The following is a 10,792-nucleotide window of genomic DNA, read 5'->3' as shown; positions in this document are numbered from 1 at the left end:
CACGCATGCACACATGCACGCAAACACGCACACAAGCACATGCATCCACTGTCATCCTCAACTGGAGCCAATTGCTCATACCAGAAATCCCAGCGACTCAAGAGGCTGAGCTCTTAGAATGGTAGCTTGAAGCCAGCCCAAGCAGGAAAGTCTGTGAGACTCCTCTCCACTAACTACTAAAAAAGGTGAAAAGTGATCTGTGATTCAAGTGGTAGAGTGTTAGCTCAGGGAGAGTGCCTAGGCCCTGAGTTCCAGCTCTGAGATTTTTTTTTTAATAGACACCCTTTGCCTTCCCCACCCCCAGAGACCATAAATCCAGATTTTGGTCATCATAGATCTCACTTTTACTCCTGCCACTTCCATAGCACTTCCACAAATGGCCGGTGTGTGGCCAGCTATGGGTTAAGAAGTGAACTTACACAAGGAAGGCATAAACAGGTCAAGGCTAATGCCCCAGAAAAATGAGGTACTGGGCATACCAGTCTCTCATCCCCCTGTTCCCTGGCCTTGGAATCTTAAGTCTGTGCCTCTGTATTCTGGGTATCCGGAATTATCTAGAAGGACCTGAGAGGTCTAGCTGGGGCTGGGAGATAGACTTGGCTGTCATAATGTTCGTTGACATTTCCTAGACAACAACAGAGACTTCCAAGCCACCTGGGCCTCACCTCCTATGCAGCCCAAGATCCTTTGTGATTGGGCAACCTTCAGTCAGCTATCAAGCTCAAGTTGGTCAGAGCCACTGGCAAACACTCTTCCCCCACTCCACTGCCAGCCTGATGGGAGGGACATGCAGCCAGAGGCCCAGCTGAGGAAAAGGACAAGACATCCCATGACTGAACCCCACCCCTCCAGAGGTAAGGGAGAACCTATGCCAGCTGGCCCTGCTGACCCAGAATCCCCTGGAGGTGGCCAAAGATATGGGTAGCCGGACTTGGGCTCCACTGAAAAGCTGGACTATTCAGTTCTCTGGCAATTTAGGACTCATTGTAGACCCTGACAGGGGGCTAAATGCAAGGTTGTAATGGAAGAGGGGCAACATCCGATATCAGGTAGAGGAAGACAGGCACTCAGGAAGGGCACAGAGAAAGACGAGGGAAATACACACACACACACACACACACACACACACACACACCACACACCACACATAGGGGTAACCCAAGGCCTCATCAGTCCCTGAGCACCGGAACATGCCAAACCCCGAGAAGATGGCACTACCGTCCTCACACAAACTGTAGAAAAATCTCAGCCTCTCACACGTCTGGAATGGCTCATATCACAGCATGGCATTTCCTACTGTACACAACTCTATGCAGAAAACTCATCCACCTTATTTTTGGTTGTCAGTCATGGGGTTTGAACTATGGGCCTGCACCCAGTCCCTCAGTTCTTCAGCTGAAAGTATGTGCTCTACCACTGGAGCCACAGCACCACTTCCGGTTTTCTGGTGGTTCATTGGAGATAAAAATCTCACAGACTTTCCTGCCCAAGCTGGCTTTGTACTGCAAGCCTCAGATCTCAGCCTCCTGAGTAGCTAGGATGACAATTGTGAGACACTGGCAGCACCCGGCTTCAGTTACGTTCTTATAGCCAGGTGAAACCCAACTTGTCAGGCTACAAACCACATGCAACCCTTCACTTCAGACTTTGACACCAGCATCCAAAACTATATTTCCATGAATGGAGGGAATATAATTGACACTACCCTCCCATACCTGCTCCCATTAGCCCACTCCCTGCCTAAGACAGGCCACGACCTCTGGAGTTGTTGGTAAGGCAACGCCCACCCTTCTGTGACTTCACACTGGGGCAAAACTGGAGAGTTTTTAGAAATTTCTGTACACTTAGACTAGCATCTGGTCTCCCAACCACAGGACCCCCATTGCTTCACCATCACTTGAAGGCAAGGGGTGTCTTTCTGTTTTTTTTGTTGTTGTTGTTATTGTTGTTTTTGCTGAGGGGATTGAACTCAGGGCTTGGGAACTGTCCTTGATGATGATTTTTGTTCAAGGCCAGTTCTGTTCCTTTTAAGCCATGGCGCCATTTCGGTTTGGAGATTGTGGATGACACTCTCATGGGAATTTCCTGCCTGGGCTGGGAAATGAGATCCTCTGGATCTTAGCCACCCGAGTAGCCAGGATGACAGGCATGAGCCACCAGCACATGGCTTACAGTGTCTCATTCTTTATAATTTCCATTTAGTCCTCCTCTATACACTACCACCTAGACACTCCTCTATCTCCCTCACAGAAAGCAAAGGGAGGCTTGGAATCTGGTTGGGGCCATGGGCATTAAAGAGCCCACTCCACATCTCTACCCCTCTCTAAGCTTCCATCCACCTCCTCTGGATGAACTGGTCCTCTGGGGCAGGTCAGACCCACTAGGATTCTGGGGGCTGCCTTGTATGCCCCCGCCCCATCCAACCTGTACCTGAGGATTTCTGGGGCCAGCTACTCCATGTCCTGGTGGAAGATGTTGGGAGGGTTGCTGATAACCACCTCCAGGGGTGTTCAGGGCAGAAGGAATGTCTAGCTCCCTTCTGTCAAAGAAGGAGACACTAAGCATGGATGGATCTCCTAAGATCAACAGGGCATAGCCAACCACCTGTCACCAAGGACCATCGGAGCGCTATTTTATTTTCACAGTCTTAGAGCTTGACCTCAGGGACTGGGCACTGTCTAGGAGCTTCTTCTGCCCGAGGCAAATCACTCTTCCACCTGAGCCCTGGTGCCGTTTCTGGCTTTTTCTGTGTATGCGGTACCTAGGAATTGAACCCAGGGTTTCCTGTGTGCTAGGCAAGCCCACTACTGCTAAGACACAATCCCAACCCTGGATAGCTGTTCTTCTATAAACCCTCAGGTCTGTCTCGGGATAGTCTTGCACATCAGTATTGAGTTTCTCACCAGCAGCCCTGGCTGGAAATAAATGTGCTCAACTATGTGGTAATTTATCTACAGCATCTTTGCTCTCTGTGCTTCCTGTCAGATCCTCTTTGTTAAGAAAGACCCTCTTTCAATTGTTGCCTCTAAAAAGCCCACTCCAATCTCCCTGACAGGGCAAGGTTTTCTCCGCTCTGCAGGCTGCATGCCTTGTCATGCTCTGCCTTCTGCCTGGTGTGGGTTAAGAGCACACGAAGGAGTAGGCCTGGCTTCCACCATGCAATTTCTGAAGGCTCTGATATACTACCTAGGACTGGTGCTGTATCACACTATGTGAGAGGGTACTCAAGGCCTAGGCAGTCTGGGGGCGAAAAAATGGGGCCATTTTTGTGTGTGGGCTTGAACTCATTTTCTTGGAGCTTTCACTCTGAGTTTTCATGCTCAAGGCTGGTGCTCCACAACTTGAGCCAAAGCTCGACTTCTAACTTTTTGGTGGTGCCATTGAGAGTAGATTCTCACGAGCTTTCCAGCTTATGGCTGGCTTTGATCTTTGATCCTCAGATCTTTGCCTCCTAAGTAGCCAGTGTATCAGACGTGAACCTGAGCAAGAGGTGACAGGCACCAGACCCTTTCTTTGATTATCTCGTGCCAAGTAAGCCCTAGTTAAAAGTCATTTACAAGGGATCAAGTACCTCTGCTAGGTCAGTTAATACAAGGAGATAAGGTGCCTTTGGAAAAGGCTAGTCTGAGTTGGCCTAGGTGAATGTGTGTGTGTGTGTGTGTGTGTGTGTGTGTGTGTGTGAGTTTCGGGGATACGTACCCCGATCTCTGCAGTGCCTCATCCTCCCAGTGGTGAGAACATCCAGGATCCCCACCCCAAGGAAGTTGGGTAGAGGAGAGTACATAAGGTAACTTTTAGTGGGATGATCTGAATTCTATCCTGAAACTGAAGCCTGGAGAGCTAATGCAGAGAAGGGGAGGTTTAGAGGAGCATCAAAGAAGCCCCTTACTTTTGGCTACAAGTACCAGAGAGATGACTGAATCCATTCTTTTTAGTAGTAAGATAACAGATGCCCACTATTCATTTATTTTAGTATTTTTTTCTGAGCCCTAGGGCTTGGATTCAAGGCCTTGGTGTCGTCCCTGAGCTTCTTTCATTCAAGACTGAGGCACTACCACTTGAGCCACAGCACCACATCTGGGTTTTTTTCTGGTGGGGGGAGGTGGTTTTTGGGAGTAAGAATATCACAGACATTGCTGCCTGCGCTGGCCCTTAGTCATGACCATCAGACCTCAGCCTCCCAAATAGCCAGGATAATGGGTGGGAGCCACCAGCACCTGAATGCCACCATCCATTTATATTCCTCTAGGGCCAGTGCCAACCACCTGCAATGCACCCCCCCCCTTATTGTGAGTGGGAAGTAATCATGGGTGGGATTGATACTTCAATAGCCCACCTACATACCTTTGAGCATTGTTCTTGATCAGTTTGATGGCAGCTACTTCGTTATCCACAGCAATGACTTGGCTGTGTCACAAGAGCAAAGGTACCCCAAGAGCTGTCAGGTCTGGAGTCTTTCCTCTGCACCCTGCTCCCCTACCTGAAATGACACACCCCAGCAAAGCAAAGTAGACATAGAGTGAATTCATTTTCTTATAACCGGGATCTGGCCAGATAGATGGCAGTGAGGATCAGAGGCCCAGGATCATGCTGGGCAGTTGAACAACAGGATGCCTCCTCATCCACATTCCTTTAACTGTCTTAGCAGAGGGTAGTGGGGAAGTACTCAGAGGATGGATGGACAATGAATAACCATCACGTTCTAGCCTGGGCACAGAAGGGCTGACATCAGGGAGCTATTTGAACAGGCTGAGCAAGACAGCTCCTGACCCACAGCCCACCTCCAGAATGAGAGGGTTACCGTGGGTCCCAGCCACATGGAGACGCTAAACCTCCTCATTCAGGACACATTCAAACAGTTTCTGAAAGAGAGAGAGAGAGACAGAGACAGAGACAGAGGCAGAGGGAGAGAGAAAGAGAAAAAGAAGGAAAGAAAGAGAGAGAGAGAGAGAAAGAAAGAAAGAAAGAAAAAAAGAAAGAAAGAAAGAGAGAAAGAGAGAAAGAGAGAAAGAGAGAAAGAGAGAAAGAGAGAAAGAAAGAAAGAAAGAAAGAAAGAAAGAAAGAAAGAAAGAAAGAAAGAAAGAAAGAAAGAAAGAAAGAAAGAAAGAAAGAAAGGAAAAGAAAAGAAAGAAAGAATTGGACTTATGTCTTATGCAAGTGGCACAGGCATAATGCTATACAGGAAGCTGACATATGAGGATCATGGTTTTTATCCAGCGCAGGCAGGAACGGTCTGTGAGACTCTTATCTCCAAAGAACCACCAGAAATTCAGAAGTGGTGCTGAGGGCTCAAGTGGTAGAGCACCTGCCTTGAACTGAGGAGCTTGGGGACAGTGCCCAGGCCCAGAGTTCAAACCCCAGGACTGACAAGAAGTGGTCTTTCCACCACAATAAGTAGACTGAATAGCAGCCATTATCATAGGGAGCTTGGCAGAGAAGTCAGGCTGAGCTTCCTGTAAACTGGGGGACATGAATAGGTCACCCAGCTTCTTCGTGCCTCATTTTCCCCAGCTGCAAAGCTGAACACAGTGAAGGATCCCCTTCCACATGGGGATAGGGTAAGGATGAAAGAGAGACATGTTTTGTTTCATAATCCCATACCTGTTGCATGATAAATGACAGGCCCCATCTGAGCCCTTGCAGGGCATCTTCCTGTCATATGCTAACAGAATTTCCAAGAACCATATCTGGCAACCGTTCCTTCTATGCCTGGCCCTGCCCCAGTGATCCCCCTATATTGATCCCTTGTTTCCTCACAACTGTCCCAGGAGGATACTGAGGTCCGATGGTAAGGCCCAGAGCTTCAACTGTGGTCAAGAATCAGCTGCTGTGGACTAAGAGTTTGTGACAATCCATCTAAACTGATGACTAAACGTGGTGTTACCTGTCTATCATCCCAATACAGAGAACCAGTCATGGTGGCCAACACCTGTCACAGGAGGATCGTGATCCAGTCCAGCCTGAGCATATATTGAATCTCTATCTCGGGAATTCCCAAGGCAGAAAGGCTTGACATTCATGGTAGAATACCTGACTGGCAAGCTTAAGGCCTTGAGTTCAAACCCTAATATATTAAAAAGAATCAGAGGCCCGGTGCCAGAGGCCCATGCCTATAATCCTAGCTACTCAGGAAGCTGAGATCTGAAGGTCATAGGTCAAGATTTAAAATAGGGTTGGCCTCACCCATCAGACCTCATGATGAGATGACCCAGAGTTTGACCCACCCAGTACGCTCCATACTAACAGAGCTGGCATCCTGACTAAGTGCTGGCCATGCTCTCTGTCCCTCTGGGGAGCCACCCCTTGTGGGCCCCACCCTCAGGTCCTCCCAAGATCCTTCTGCCACCAACCAAGGACAAGGGAGTAGACAGCTCCAGGGAACACAGATCCCTTGGTCTTATAATTTAAGCTTTTCACCCTTCCAGGCCCCCAAACCTAAGACATAATATCAATGCACCCCCCAAAGATAGCAGTTAGAAGTTACCCAAAGGGTCCAGCGCTCCTTGTTACAACCCACTTCTGCACACACATACACACACACACACACACACACAAACACACAAATCTGGCACAGGTGGTTCATGTCTGTCATCCTACCTATTCAGAAGGCTGTGGTCTGAGGATCACAGTTCAAAGCCAGCCCATGCAGGAAAGGCTATGAGGCTCTTATCCTCAGTGAACTACCAAATAGATAGAGATGGACCTGTGGCTCAAGTGTCCGAGCACTAGCTTTGAGCTCAGAAGGTCAGGAACAATACCTATGCCCTCACTGCAAGGCTCAGGTCTTCTAACACAGGAACAGATCAAGGCTTCAGCAGTCCCTGAGAACAGAACCATGAACTCATTCCATTAGTATCACATCCCACCCACAAGAACCTGGCACTACCGACCTCAGACCTACTGTAGACAAAACATTGAGCCTCTCACATATCTGGAATGTCTCAGAGACCAGCATGGCATTTCATATGGTACACACTGCTATGCAGAAAACTTAGCTACCTCTTTTTTTGTTGTTGCTCATGGGGTTTGAACTTTGGGCCAGGTCACTGTCCCTCAGCTTTTCAGCTGAAGGTGAGCACTCTCCCACTTAAGCCACAGCACCACTTCTTGTTCTCTGGTGGTCCATTGGACATCAAGTCTCACAGACTTTTCTGCCCAAGCTGGCTCTGAACCATGGTCTTCACATCTCAGCCTTCTGAGTAGCTAGGATGACAGTTGTGAGCCACTGGCAACTTCCAGTTTCAGCCACCTTTACATACCCACAGGAAAATCATCTCATAAGGCCACAAACTTCTTGCAACCCTTCACTTCAGACTTTGTCAACAAGCATCCAAATTCATCCCTTATTGGAGAAAAAACAGACATAGCAATCCCAGCACTGCAACCATTCACCCCCTCACTGCCTGCCACAAGCCATGTCCTCTTGAAGCTGTGGCTTCAAGCTGGGGTAAACTTGGGAGTTCTTAGAAATATCTGTACACTGGGGTGAGCACCTGGTCTCCAAACCACAGCACCACTCTTTTCATCCCTTGCACACCTGGACCATCCTTTGCAGGCAAATATGTTTTATTTTCTTTCTTTTTTCAGTTGTGGGGCTTGAACCCTAGGCCTGGTTGCTGTTCCTGAGCATTCCAGCTAAAGGCGAGAACTCTACTACTTAAGCCACAACACAACACCACTTCTGTTTTTCTGGCGGTTGGTTGGAGATAAGAGCTTCAGGGTTTTTCCTGCCCAGGCTGGCTTTGACCCCTGATGCTCAGATCTCACCTCCTGAGTACCTAGGAAGACAGTCATGAGCTAGTGCCACCCAGCCAAACATACTTTTCCATGCCTGTCATCCTATCCTCTTAGGAGCCTGAGATCTGAGGACTGCAGTTGGATGCCACCCTTGGCAACAAAGTCCATGAGAACTCATTATCTCCAATTATAAACACCCAAACATGTTGGAAGTGGAGCTGTGGCTCAAATGGTAGAGTGCTAGCTTTGAGTATAAATGACAAGGGATAGGACCCAGTCCCTAGTTTCAAGTTTTTCTAGCAAAAACCCACCCAAGAAAGGGAAGCAGGTGGGCATATAGGAGCTGAAAGCTCACACATAATACTCAAGACTCCCAGAACAGACCCCATCCTGCTCTGATTCTCTAGATTCTATGTCCTACATCATGGTAATCTTAGATGGAACTTACCATGCAACAAGTTAGGATGTTCAAGTACAATCGCATATTCAGGATCCCCTGACCTTATCAAAGACTCAAGAGCTCTCACTGTCCTGCCTCTACACTAGTAGGGAGGTGGGGTGTAGTTATCCAACCACAGGATGTGGGAATGAAAGGATTTCTCAGCCAAAGGACGCAGACTCAAGTCCCTCTCTCTCAGGAAGGAGAAAAGGGCTGAACTCTCCCAGGAATGTTCCTGGGTTGTGAGTATCCTCAAAGAAACAACCCTGCTCACAGAACAGTGCCTCTGGTTTTCCCACCAGCCTCTATACAACCCTGCTCCACCTTCAGTCTGCTCTCTGTGAATCCCAGATCTGCCATTTAGACTAAAGGCTGAGCCAGCAACGAGACCCATCTCTCCCTCTGAGAATGGCAATCACGGGGTCCTCGCGCCCCCTAGAGGAAGTCTGGGGAAACAAGGGTCCTTACTACCACCCTCATTCCCTGGCTGCCCTGTGTTAGTGGCCAGGTTATTTCTGTCTCTGGTGGAGGAAAGAATAGTGTGGGGGGTGTCAAATTCAGATTGAGCCCTGGAAAGTCCCAGTCCCCAAGGATGTACTGCACAGACATCCTGCAGTGGACAATAGCCAAGTGGTCAATGGTGAACCTAATATGCCAGGACTCTTAATAGCAATGTGGTTGGGTCAAAGGCTCTATCACATTTTGTCTAGGATGTCAGGTGAAGTCATGGCTCCAATATCCTGACACTCCTGCCCTGTGATTGTCCTCCCTCTTCATCTTCCTGCTTATCCCTTGCCCCACCCCGACACTCCCTCACACCAATACCTCCCTAGCCCTTGGACAGCTTGTTCTTATCTGACGAGAAAATAAACTCATTGACGCCAGGGATGATTGAAACCTGGTGAACCGCCCTGAGTCCTAGTGTCTACCCGAGGCTGCTTACCTCTGTAGTCGGCTACCACACAGCTCCTGGTTGTCAGAAAGTTGCTGAGGTGTCAGTGTCTTGGGCCTACATACTGGCTTTAGGCTATGAAATTGTCCCCACCTAGATTGTGAATGGTTGGCTCCCTTGATCCAGGGACTCCAATCAAAGGCTCACATGTTCTCCCTTCTTCCTTCCTTTCCTCTTTTTCTCCATCCAGCCTTCCCTCCTCTTTCTCTCTTTCCTTCCTTTCTCTCACTCCTGGGCCTTGAACTCAGAGCCTAACACCAATTTTGTGCTAGAAAACTATTTTGAGGCAAGTATCAACCATAGTCCGGTAGTTGCACAATCAAAATGGATGCAGATACAATCTAGTTCAACAGATACAATCTATTCAACATCAAACAACCACGTGTTAATGAGTTAAGAGCAGCAAAGATGGATATGGAAAATCAGAAATTATAGGCTTTAGGGAGAAATGTGGGGAAAAATAGGACTAAAGGGATGTGGAGAGGTAAAGGGAGAGTAAATTTAACCAAGTCCTAATCTCTGAGAGGGAAATGGATTGGACAGAATATTAGGAGAGAGATTAAAAAAAAAGAACAAATGGAATGCCAAAAAATTAAATTTAAGAAGTGAAACACTTAAAATATATAAGTGTAAAGAAATGATATTGATATAAGAAAAGGATAGGATGGAAGGAGGGGAGGGTTAGAAAGGAAACATGAAAACTAAAAAATAAAAATTTTTAAAATTAGTTATTTGAAAATTATATAGATATAAAGAGAAAATAGTGCTATTAAAAAGTTAAGCCTAAGAGGATGTGAATTGAGTGATAAATTACTGTATTAAGTATGTACGCAATGGGGAAAAAGGTCTAATAATTGACAACAGGTATATATCTGGGGATGAGCAGAACACCATTTAAGTCATGCAAAAATAAGAAAGTAAAAGTATGAAAACAATAAAAAGAACCAAAAGATCAAAAGAGTTTTAACACACACACACACACACACACACACACACACACACACACACACACACACACACACGTACCACAAATAAAAGTTATGAGAAAAGGAAGATTTACAGAAAACACTTTAAAAAATTAAAATTTTAAAAAAGTTTCAAAAGAGTTCTTTGATTTTTTTGGGTTTTTTTTGGGGGGGGGTGGGAATCCCTTGTGTATCCCTTGTGTCCACAACCAGTCTCTTGGTGGAATCTCTAGTCTGCTTGTGGTGTTTGGTTTTCCTATGGCTTGATTGGTTTCTTAAGTCAGTTTGTTTGGGCAGGCAGAAAATTCTATGTGTTACCCAAGATTTTGTGATCCTCCTCTCAGACTAGTTCAGTGAGAGGGAGAACTGCTTGGAGTATCACAAAAGAGGGAGATAGCTATTTCCTCTAGTTTGGAGATGCTGTGATGAGGCTAGGTTCTGGGTAGTGTTGAGGCTTTCAGCAAGCAGTAGCTTTTCCCTGAAACACTCACAGAGCCCAGCTTAAAGCCATTCTCAGGGTTTATATTTACTGAATTTCAATTGATTGTCTAGGCTTCTGTAAGGAGGGGCAGGCTCTGGCTCTGTTTACCGAGTGAAGAAAGTCACTCTTCCGGGGGCGGATCTTTTCTCCCTGTGCAGGGTGACATTTCCCTGGGTGGAACTGAGCCTGGAAGGTCACTTCTATTTCCTCTGACCTGC

The sequence above is a fragment of the Dipodomys spectabilis genome, unplaced genomic scaffold (assembly GCF_019054845.1).
Source record: "Dipodomys spectabilis isolate Male_0828 unplaced genomic scaffold, ASM1905484v1 ptg000154l, whole genome shotgun sequence".
Lineage (NCBI taxonomy): Eukaryota > Metazoa > Chordata > Mammalia > Rodentia > Heteromyidae > Dipodomys > Dipodomys spectabilis.
Note: the sequence above shows the minus strand (reverse complement) of the source record.